Below are 8,772 nucleotides of genomic sequence, written 5' to 3'. Positions count from 1 at the left end.
ACATAACCTGGTACATGTATATTGATGTGAAAAGGACTTAACTCACCAGATCTATACAGTATACAAAAAAGAAATGCATCTAACAAAACCACACACGTACAAGACGTGTTTTTTTACAGTAAATTTATTCACACATTGTCATTGGCAAGATACATGTACATTGAAAGGTTGTTCTTTTGTTAAATGCCTAAAGTACGGATTGTAACACAAATGACAACAGGCCCGAGAACACAGTTCTTTCGTAGTGCATTAAATTCAAATTAAAAAAATCGCACCTGCTCTTTCTCAAAAAGATTTTTACAGTGTAGTGTACTACCAGTGAGACAAATAATATCAAAATTGTAGAAACTTCTACCAGCTCTAATGTTCACGAGTTTAGTCTTTCCTATATCAAAATGGTGTATTTTAACATAAATTATTAACTTAAAACAGCAAAACAAGATCTAATAAACATCTGACAGTAATTAATGCCTAGAATAATTTTTTAACTGTATACAGCAGAATAGATAAATTAAAAGCAGAAAGTTCATACTGTACATATATTTATTAGCTAAGCTGTTGATCTTCTTTCTGTTGTTTGCTTACATGTTCTTTGCATTCACTCAAAAGTAAAAGTACATATAGTTCTGTAAAGGTATAAATTAGTGAGCATCAGTTCAATATGTTCATACTACATCTAGTTTTTGTCTGGACTTCATGGACTTCTTGATTAAATAATTTAGATTTTATACAATTTTAGCTTGTTATCAAAAGAATGGAAAGTACAGTATTAAAACCATTTATTTATTTAAACTGGTGAACATGTACTGTACATGTAGGTGTGAATGTCCTGCAAAAAGAACTGATATCAAAGTATGTTCATCTGCAGAATTGCAGTAAATATAAATAATTTGATGCACTCTGTTCTCAAGTACAATTGTACATGTACACTTGCTTATTTTTCTCTTTTTCCAATGTCAAGTATGCTACAAGGCATCCTTACCCTGATCCCCTCCTGCTCCACACACACACACACACTCAGAAGTTCAAATAATCAGCATTTATATTACAAACCTACCTAGTCAGACTGGCCTCTACAATGTTACGTATATTATGAACTGACAAGTTGTTCTTGTTTTGAATACATAAAATATTTGCCACTGGACATAGTTTCCGTACAATAACTTTAGTTTAAGTAAATGGATCTCTATCTCTATGAAATTTAAATACAAGGTTTGAACCTACAAAAGGAAGATTGGGATTGATTTTGGGGTTATGGTCCCAACAGTTTAGGAACAAGGAGCCCAAAAGGGGTCAAATGAGTATTTTCCTACACAACAGGCCACGTGGATTTTGCTTTTTCCACGTGCCCACCGCGGACGTCCATAATGGTTCCAGACAATTACTTGTGTATAAGTGTATGGATCTTTCTGAAATTGTACCACAAGGACTTGAAGGTTCCATACCAAAAAAAAAGAAGGTTTGGATTGATTTTGGGGGTTATCAATGGTTATGGCACAAACTGTTTATGAATTAGGGGCCAAAAACAATACTTCTCTAATACTTTGTATAAGCTGCTTATTTCTAGACCAATTTCAATGGGGTTTTATTTTTGAATTCTTGGGGTTCTTTAAGATGCTGAATCAAACCCTGTATTAAGTTTTTTTTAATTTGGTCCCCGTTTTTATACGACTGCAAAATGTTTGCGTTCTTATATTGGTATCACGTTGTCGGCTATATAAAATGTACAATATACAATGCAATATTCACTTAACTACCAACTGATAAATTAAAGCAATCTTCACCATTCAGTGATTACAAGCACTCTGATTACCATTCTAGGGTTATGCCCCTTTACAAGTGGAAAAGTTGAAGAATTTTTTAGTTTCTGTTCTCTTAACTTAAGTTTGTCTCAACTAAATTTAATGAACTGTGTATATAATGCTTATTACCTCTAAACTCAGTTTAAGTTCAATTTTTGGCAGCTTCACTTTTACAGTTCTTGAGTTATGTCCCTTTATAACGTTATATGCTAGCGGGGGCATCATCTGTGTCCTTTTGGACACATTCCCCATCTATTTTGTTAGAAGTTACTATTAATTCTAACCATGACCATGATGACTGTATGACATTTTATATTTTAATATTTTAGGATGTATTTAAATGAGTAGTTATTGTTGCAAACTCCATTAGAATTTTGAATTGAGATCATTTTTGGAATAAGAGAAAGAGGGATCTGGAAAAAAATTTGGGGTGGGGGTCAATTTTTTTTTTCTCATTTTAGATTTCAGAATTTAAAAAGAAAATTTCTTCAAATATTTTTTCTTTGAGAGGATTAATATTCAACAGCATAGTAAATTGCTCAAAAGCAAAAAAAAAAAAAAAAATTAAGTTTATTAGACCACATTTATTCTGTGTCAGAAACCTATGATGTGTCAACTATTTAATCACAATCCAAATTCAGAGCTGTATTCAGCTTGAATGTTGTGTCCATACTTGCCTGAACCTTCAGGGTTCGACCTCTGCAATCGTATAAAGCTGCACCCTGCGGAGTATCTGGTTAAATTGGTCGCAATTTAGGTCCAAATGCCATACATATTATATACACAGGTAATGTGTAGTACACATGCATGAATAGAGTTAGTTTTCATTATTTAAAAAAAAAAAAGGAAAATATGTAGTATCATTGCCAATGAGACAACTATTCATCAGGTCAAAATGACTGAATGTTAGCAACTAAAGATCACTTTACATGTATGTACAGCTTTCAACAATGAGCAAAACCAATACAGCATCAAGCAAGCTATGTCCTGGAATGACAGATGTAAAACAATTCCAAAGAGAAAATTAAGGGCCTGATTTACATAAAAGCGAAAACAACAACCGTGATAAATACATGTAGCAAAAACAACAACTATTATTTCTCCACTCCAGTTGTTCACACGATATTTATTTATATATATATGTAAGTTTGGTAAATCATTACTTATCAAATTTATGTTATCATTTTTGCTTGATTGGTAAGCCAATATTTTATGGTTATTTTTTTTTTAATTACAGCAACTGTATTCCAAGAGTCTGATGGCTGATAATGTATTACAGTATTTTATCATTCAAGCAACATCTTAGAAGGATAAGTAACAATGTATGAAGGAAGCCGTGGGTACAAATAGCAATTACAGCAGATACATGCAGGAGAGAACTCTTAAACAAAGACATGATATGGGAGTGATGTATTCAAGAAATCTCAAACACATGGAATTAAATATTGTGTATATTTTTTCAAACACAAGTACTTTCAGAATATAATACAATCATGACAATTCAAATTCAAATTATTGTGTCAAAATGACAATTATAGTCTAAAAATGAATAATGCATGTTTTAAACTAAATTTTATATAAATATTACAAATAACAAGAACTTTTATATTATTGTGAAGCCAAACTTTGAAATTTTCTAATGGTATAAAAAAAAACTCATCATAGATACCAGGACTAAATTTAGTATAGATATGTTTGTTGTATGTCAAAATTTGTTTTGAAATAAAAAGGAAACAGTTGTAAATAACTGTAAGGCATTTAATATGGCATATCAAATATATTTAACAGAACCTTTCTATTTCAATTTATTAATATAATGCGAAATGAGGTATAAATCAATCAGACAGCTACACAACAACAAAAACATATGAAAGGCATTAAGGTGCTAACATACAGTCCTCAACAATAAATAGTTGTCTTAACAATGTCATGATCTACTTAATTAACCAGAGTCTATACCAATCAAAGAGCTGCTTTTAACACAATTTTTTTTAGATATGCTTTTTATTAGGATGAGACTTAAGACAACCACTGAAACCCTGGCTTAAAACAGGCACACGAATATGTGGCAGGGTAAACTACTTTTTTTCTTCACAATTTTAAAAGAAGCATTGGCATCTTGCAAGTAAGACAATTTCCACAATGGGATTGGATTGTCTCATGACTGATAACCACAAAATGACTTAAGCCCCAGTCCCACTAGACCACGATCGCACCACGCTCACCACGATCTAAATTAAATTCAGATCGTGGTGAGGTCGCGGTATGAGCGGCATGAAAATGTAAATTTTAGTTGCTTTCACGATGCTACTACGTCCTCATTACGCTTCTACAACGATCCCGTTACGATTATAACACGTTCTCATCGCGCTTATTCTGCGACCTTACTACGCTTATCAAGATCTTGCTACGCTCTTCACGTTCTCACTACGACCATACCACGAGTTATCCGATTGCAACACGATCTTACCACGCTTCTACTGCGATTATAGGACGTTCTTACCACGATTACATTACGTTCAAACCGCGATCTTACTACGCTCTCAGCAATAACGTCAACATCGTGTTCCATATCAATACAGTATCATTCCTTCAGTTCTATTTCTAATAAATACGTAGATTTCTCGAAAAAAATACAATCAAGCCACCAAAATCTACTAGAACACGTGGGCGTGGTGTTCGGGTTGATGTAGATGCAGATGGAGCTCTGATAGTAACGAATCTTGATCAAGTAGAGATGTCGGAACGACCAATCCGACCTAGATTACAACCTATTGCTGGTCCATAAAGCTGAAATGACGATATTTTAGTGAACGATAGCAGATATGAAACAGATGTGTCAATAGATATAGGAAGATGTGGTATGAGTGCCAATGAGACAAATCTCAATCCAAGTAACAATTTTTAAAAGTAACAATTATAGGCCTAGATACGGCCTTCAACACGGAGCATTGGCTTACACCGAACAGCAAGATTTAAAAGGCCCCAAAAATTACTAGTGTAAAACCATTTAAACGGGAAAACCAACGGTCTAGTCTATATGAAAACAAGAAGCATGGTTCAGCCGTTAAATAAAATGGACAAGAAGTCCCAATTACATACAGACAAACAAAACCTGGAGAGAATTAATATATTTTATGGGAAAATGACAATGAGAATAATGGTCGTAGAATGAACGTAGTCAGGTCGTAAGAAGAGCGTGATGAGGACGGCAAGGGCGTGCTAGAATCGTACTATGGTCGTGAACAGCGTTGTATAGTCGTAGTGGAAGCGTAGTTTGGTCGCGGTGAGAACGTGATGATCGTAGTGAGGTCGTAATAACGTCGCAATGAGATCGTAGCGCAGTTTCTCCGAATAGAATCACGCTTTCGCTACGCTCTCACTACGATGGTACAGCGACCTTTGCGATCTTACTACGATTGTAGTGCGCTCTCACTACGCTTCTACTACGACCTGATTTGGCCACGACCGCACCACGATTGTTTTGAACATGTTCAAAGATGGCCACGCTCATCACGATCTTGAAGACCTCACCACGACCGTGATACGACCTTACTGCGATCTACACGATCGTACTACGATCATCAAAATTTTCATTTTTTTCACAGATCGTAGTGCGATCGTGGCCTAGTGGGACTGGGGTATTATATATACATATTAAAAATGAAATATTCATCAGTGCATACATATTCTATAATTGAATTACCAATCCTTACATCACTTTTTAAAAAATATTGCGACTTGAACATAACCAACAAAATGCTAAGAGTGAACTTAAGGTGACCTGGATATTTGCTTGCCTTCTTTGTTTTATTACATCTTGTCTCTTGCATTGGAGATATTGTGAGTTTGGATTTGTATTGATAAGGATCAATAAAGTAAAATACAATTGAAGTATGAACACATAGTCAAGACCAAGAAGAATATTTATTTATATCAAAATAGAATGTGCACTAGATTAGCATTGACTTATCTAAAAATATACTCAAATACTGTGAATTTGTGTGATTGGTGCTCAATTCACCTTCATTTCATTTTAGAAAAATTAATACGAATGCTTGATTCAGGTTAGCCTCACATGAAAAATTTAACATGAATTTCATGTTAGCTGAACTCAATTCACAATAATTGAACGCGAGTTTCATTTATAAGCTTGTTTCAGGTGAATCTCACGAAATTTACCTGAACAACATTTGCCTGTGTATATATATGGAAACCCCATGTATAACCCATTTAATTCACATTAGAACTTCGATACATGTCAATGATCATGGCAATTGGACAAATAGGAATACATTTTGAAAAATATTTAATACAGGCACCATGCCTTTTACATGCCGAAATCACGCATGTATCACAGGTGTATTTCCTTACACATGTGATTCACATGTGAAACGCATGATCACATGTGTATATCATGCGTATCACACATTTTGCAAAATTTTTAATACAGGCACCATGCCTTTTGTATGCAGAAATCACGCATGTATCACAGGTGTTTTTCCTTACACATATGATTCACATGTGAAACGCATGATCACATGTGTATATCATGCGTATCACATTCGTTTTTCACACATGTGTCACATGTGTGGCATGAAACGTCTCTTTCACATGCGTGCGACACACATGTATGTGAAACGCATGTGTCACGCATGTTCACATGTGTGGCATTTTTACCAGTGTAATACTGGTTGGCTCAGGGTCAGAAAAGTGTCTAGGCATGGTAAATTTTCTTCCTGTGAACAGTTACCTTGGGAATAAAAACATTCTAATCTCTGTGTCGGTATAGCGATGAGCCGCTTGTAACGGCACCGACATGACATAATGCAAAAAAAGACCTAACAAAGGCCTGAATTTTAAGAACGGAATGAACGTTAAAAAAGTACTACAGTTAGCAAACTACGACAACCGCTGCAGTACAACAAAAGACAAATGGTAAGAAAAACACCGATTGTAGTCTAAATTGTATCTTGTTCCTCTTTATGAGAATAGAATAATATGCTGAACAAATACACAGTGTGGTATTTCATGTGTTTTTACGTTGACATAGAGAATTACCGCTGCCGTTTACATGTGTGTTGATGTATTAATCTTATCAAAAATCGTATTGTAGTACATAATAAGAATATGTTGTTAGCCTTATTAAACACTTGGTTTTCCGATGGGAGACTTTTAAAAGTAGTAAAGTTGTCATATTTTTAGACATTTAATATGAAAAATATTGGTGTGACTGCTATTATCATTTGAAACAATCACAAATAAATGCTTTGTAAGATCGGGTTTTTTTGCAGATGCTATATGTTTGGGCTTATTCTTGGACGAAATTTAAGCCAAATGTTCAAATTTGTATAAAAGTCCGGCATTACATTAAACATAATGTACATTTTGTATATTCAGGTCAAATACGAATTTTACGATGAAAATTGATTTTATGGTTATTTTAATCAAATAAATCAATGAAATTAAAATGTATACTACATACCAATATGGTGTGACTGTATCTGTGAAATGTATTACAAAACTGCGCAAGTTAAAATTGCATGACTGACTTGCGTGAATAGTTGGTAACAGGTTGTAATGTATTTAAGTTTAATATTTACAGTAAAGTAATTCTATATTTTGTAGGTTTTAAAATATTTATTGCATGTTTTATTTTCTTTCAAATATCAGTAATTTACAAATCAATATAATCATCTACTTGTTGCTTCTGTACACTAATCAAATTGTCTTCATATTATGAATTATGAACTGCGTGTAAAGTGAATCGAGTTTTTGTAATGCATAATATCAAAAGTAATATGTGTACACATGTATTACACTGTAAAAATGTTGAAACAGTTGTGGTGTTTTTCTCTTTTTTTTTCAATTTTGTTTTGTGTTTATAAAACAAAACATATAAAACTGGCTGAACCACTCGAACCCAACCGAAAACTGCGCGTGATCCTAGGTGCTCCAGAAGCGTATACAAAAGTACGTCACCGAAAATATCTTGAAAACAGAGTGAACGTGCAATATAAATAAAACTGCACCCTAATCCGTCCCTTATAAAACAAACTATTTGTCTATTTAAAAAAAAAAAAAAAAAATTAAAAAAATTAAATCTTTATTTCAAATATCAGCTTGTTCCAATATCCTTCCGGAGTCCAAGCTCCTCCTGATGTTCCCTGTTACATTCCACTAATTACACAGGGAAGTAATTAGTTGTAAGATTCACATTACATGTACATTTATACATCAAATATATATTAAATAATATCACTTATTTTTGAATATTCATATGATTTCTAATAGTTGATAAAACATTATTAATTGTCAAACATGCTTTTCTATTGAACTCATTAAGAAAATTTGAGAAAACATTGATGTTTTTTGTCTTTTGATCAGATATGTAATAGGCTTTGTAGGCTGAAAACCAACAATTGCTAAAACATAGTTAACGTCAAAATATTCTTCTTCCAAGTTTTATATCCAAATACCCAGTGTCTCAGTTTTATTTTAAAAGTTATTTTACTGTTCTTCAAAACTTCATTCATTTTATTCCAAAAATGTTTTACGGACAAAGTATAAAGAAGTGATCATAATCTTCTTCTTGTAGGTAGAATATGTTGTAGTAATTTCCATATAAAAATTTTATTTTATTTTCATATATACGCAGTCATATTTTGTGTTCAAAAGCTGGTTCAAATTAACTTTTTAACTATATAAAAGTTTTTGATGGTGATCTAATTTAATAGGTAAGCCTTCCAATATAACAAATGTATAAATTGGTTTCTTTTTATATTAACAGCACATTTTTACAGAACTTTCTAATTTTAAGATTGTTTCCCAGTCTGTTGGTATTGATTTTTTTATTAAATTAATTTCAGCTATCCAGTTTGATTTTTTGTTTTGTTTATTTAAAATGATGTCTTGGCAAATACAGCCTCTTTCATCTATGATATCATTTACATAAATAAAATCGCTTTTA

The 8,772-nt window shown here is 32.9% G+C and overlaps 1 long non-coding RNA gene across 1 annotated transcript; it reads left to right on the top strand.

The window, feature by feature from the left end:
* The first annotated feature begins 791 nt into the window (after positions 1–791).
* Positions 792–3,302, top strand: LOC139526027 (uncharacterized). The gene is made up of 2 exons (XR_011665094.1): positions 792–852; positions 3,040–3,302. It is a non-coding gene; the product is annotated as an uncharacterized lncRNA (long non-coding RNA).
* Positions 3,303–8,772: the final 5,470 nt, after the last annotated feature.

The sequence above is a fragment of the Mytilus edulis genome, chromosome 6 (genome assembly GCF_963676685.1).
Source record: "Mytilus edulis chromosome 6, xbMytEdul2.2, whole genome shotgun sequence".
Classification (NCBI taxonomy): Eukaryota; Metazoa; Mollusca; class Bivalvia; order Mytilida; family Mytilidae; genus Mytilus; species Mytilus edulis.
Note: the sequence above shows the minus strand (reverse complement) of the source record. Positions and strands in the feature narration are given on the sequence as shown.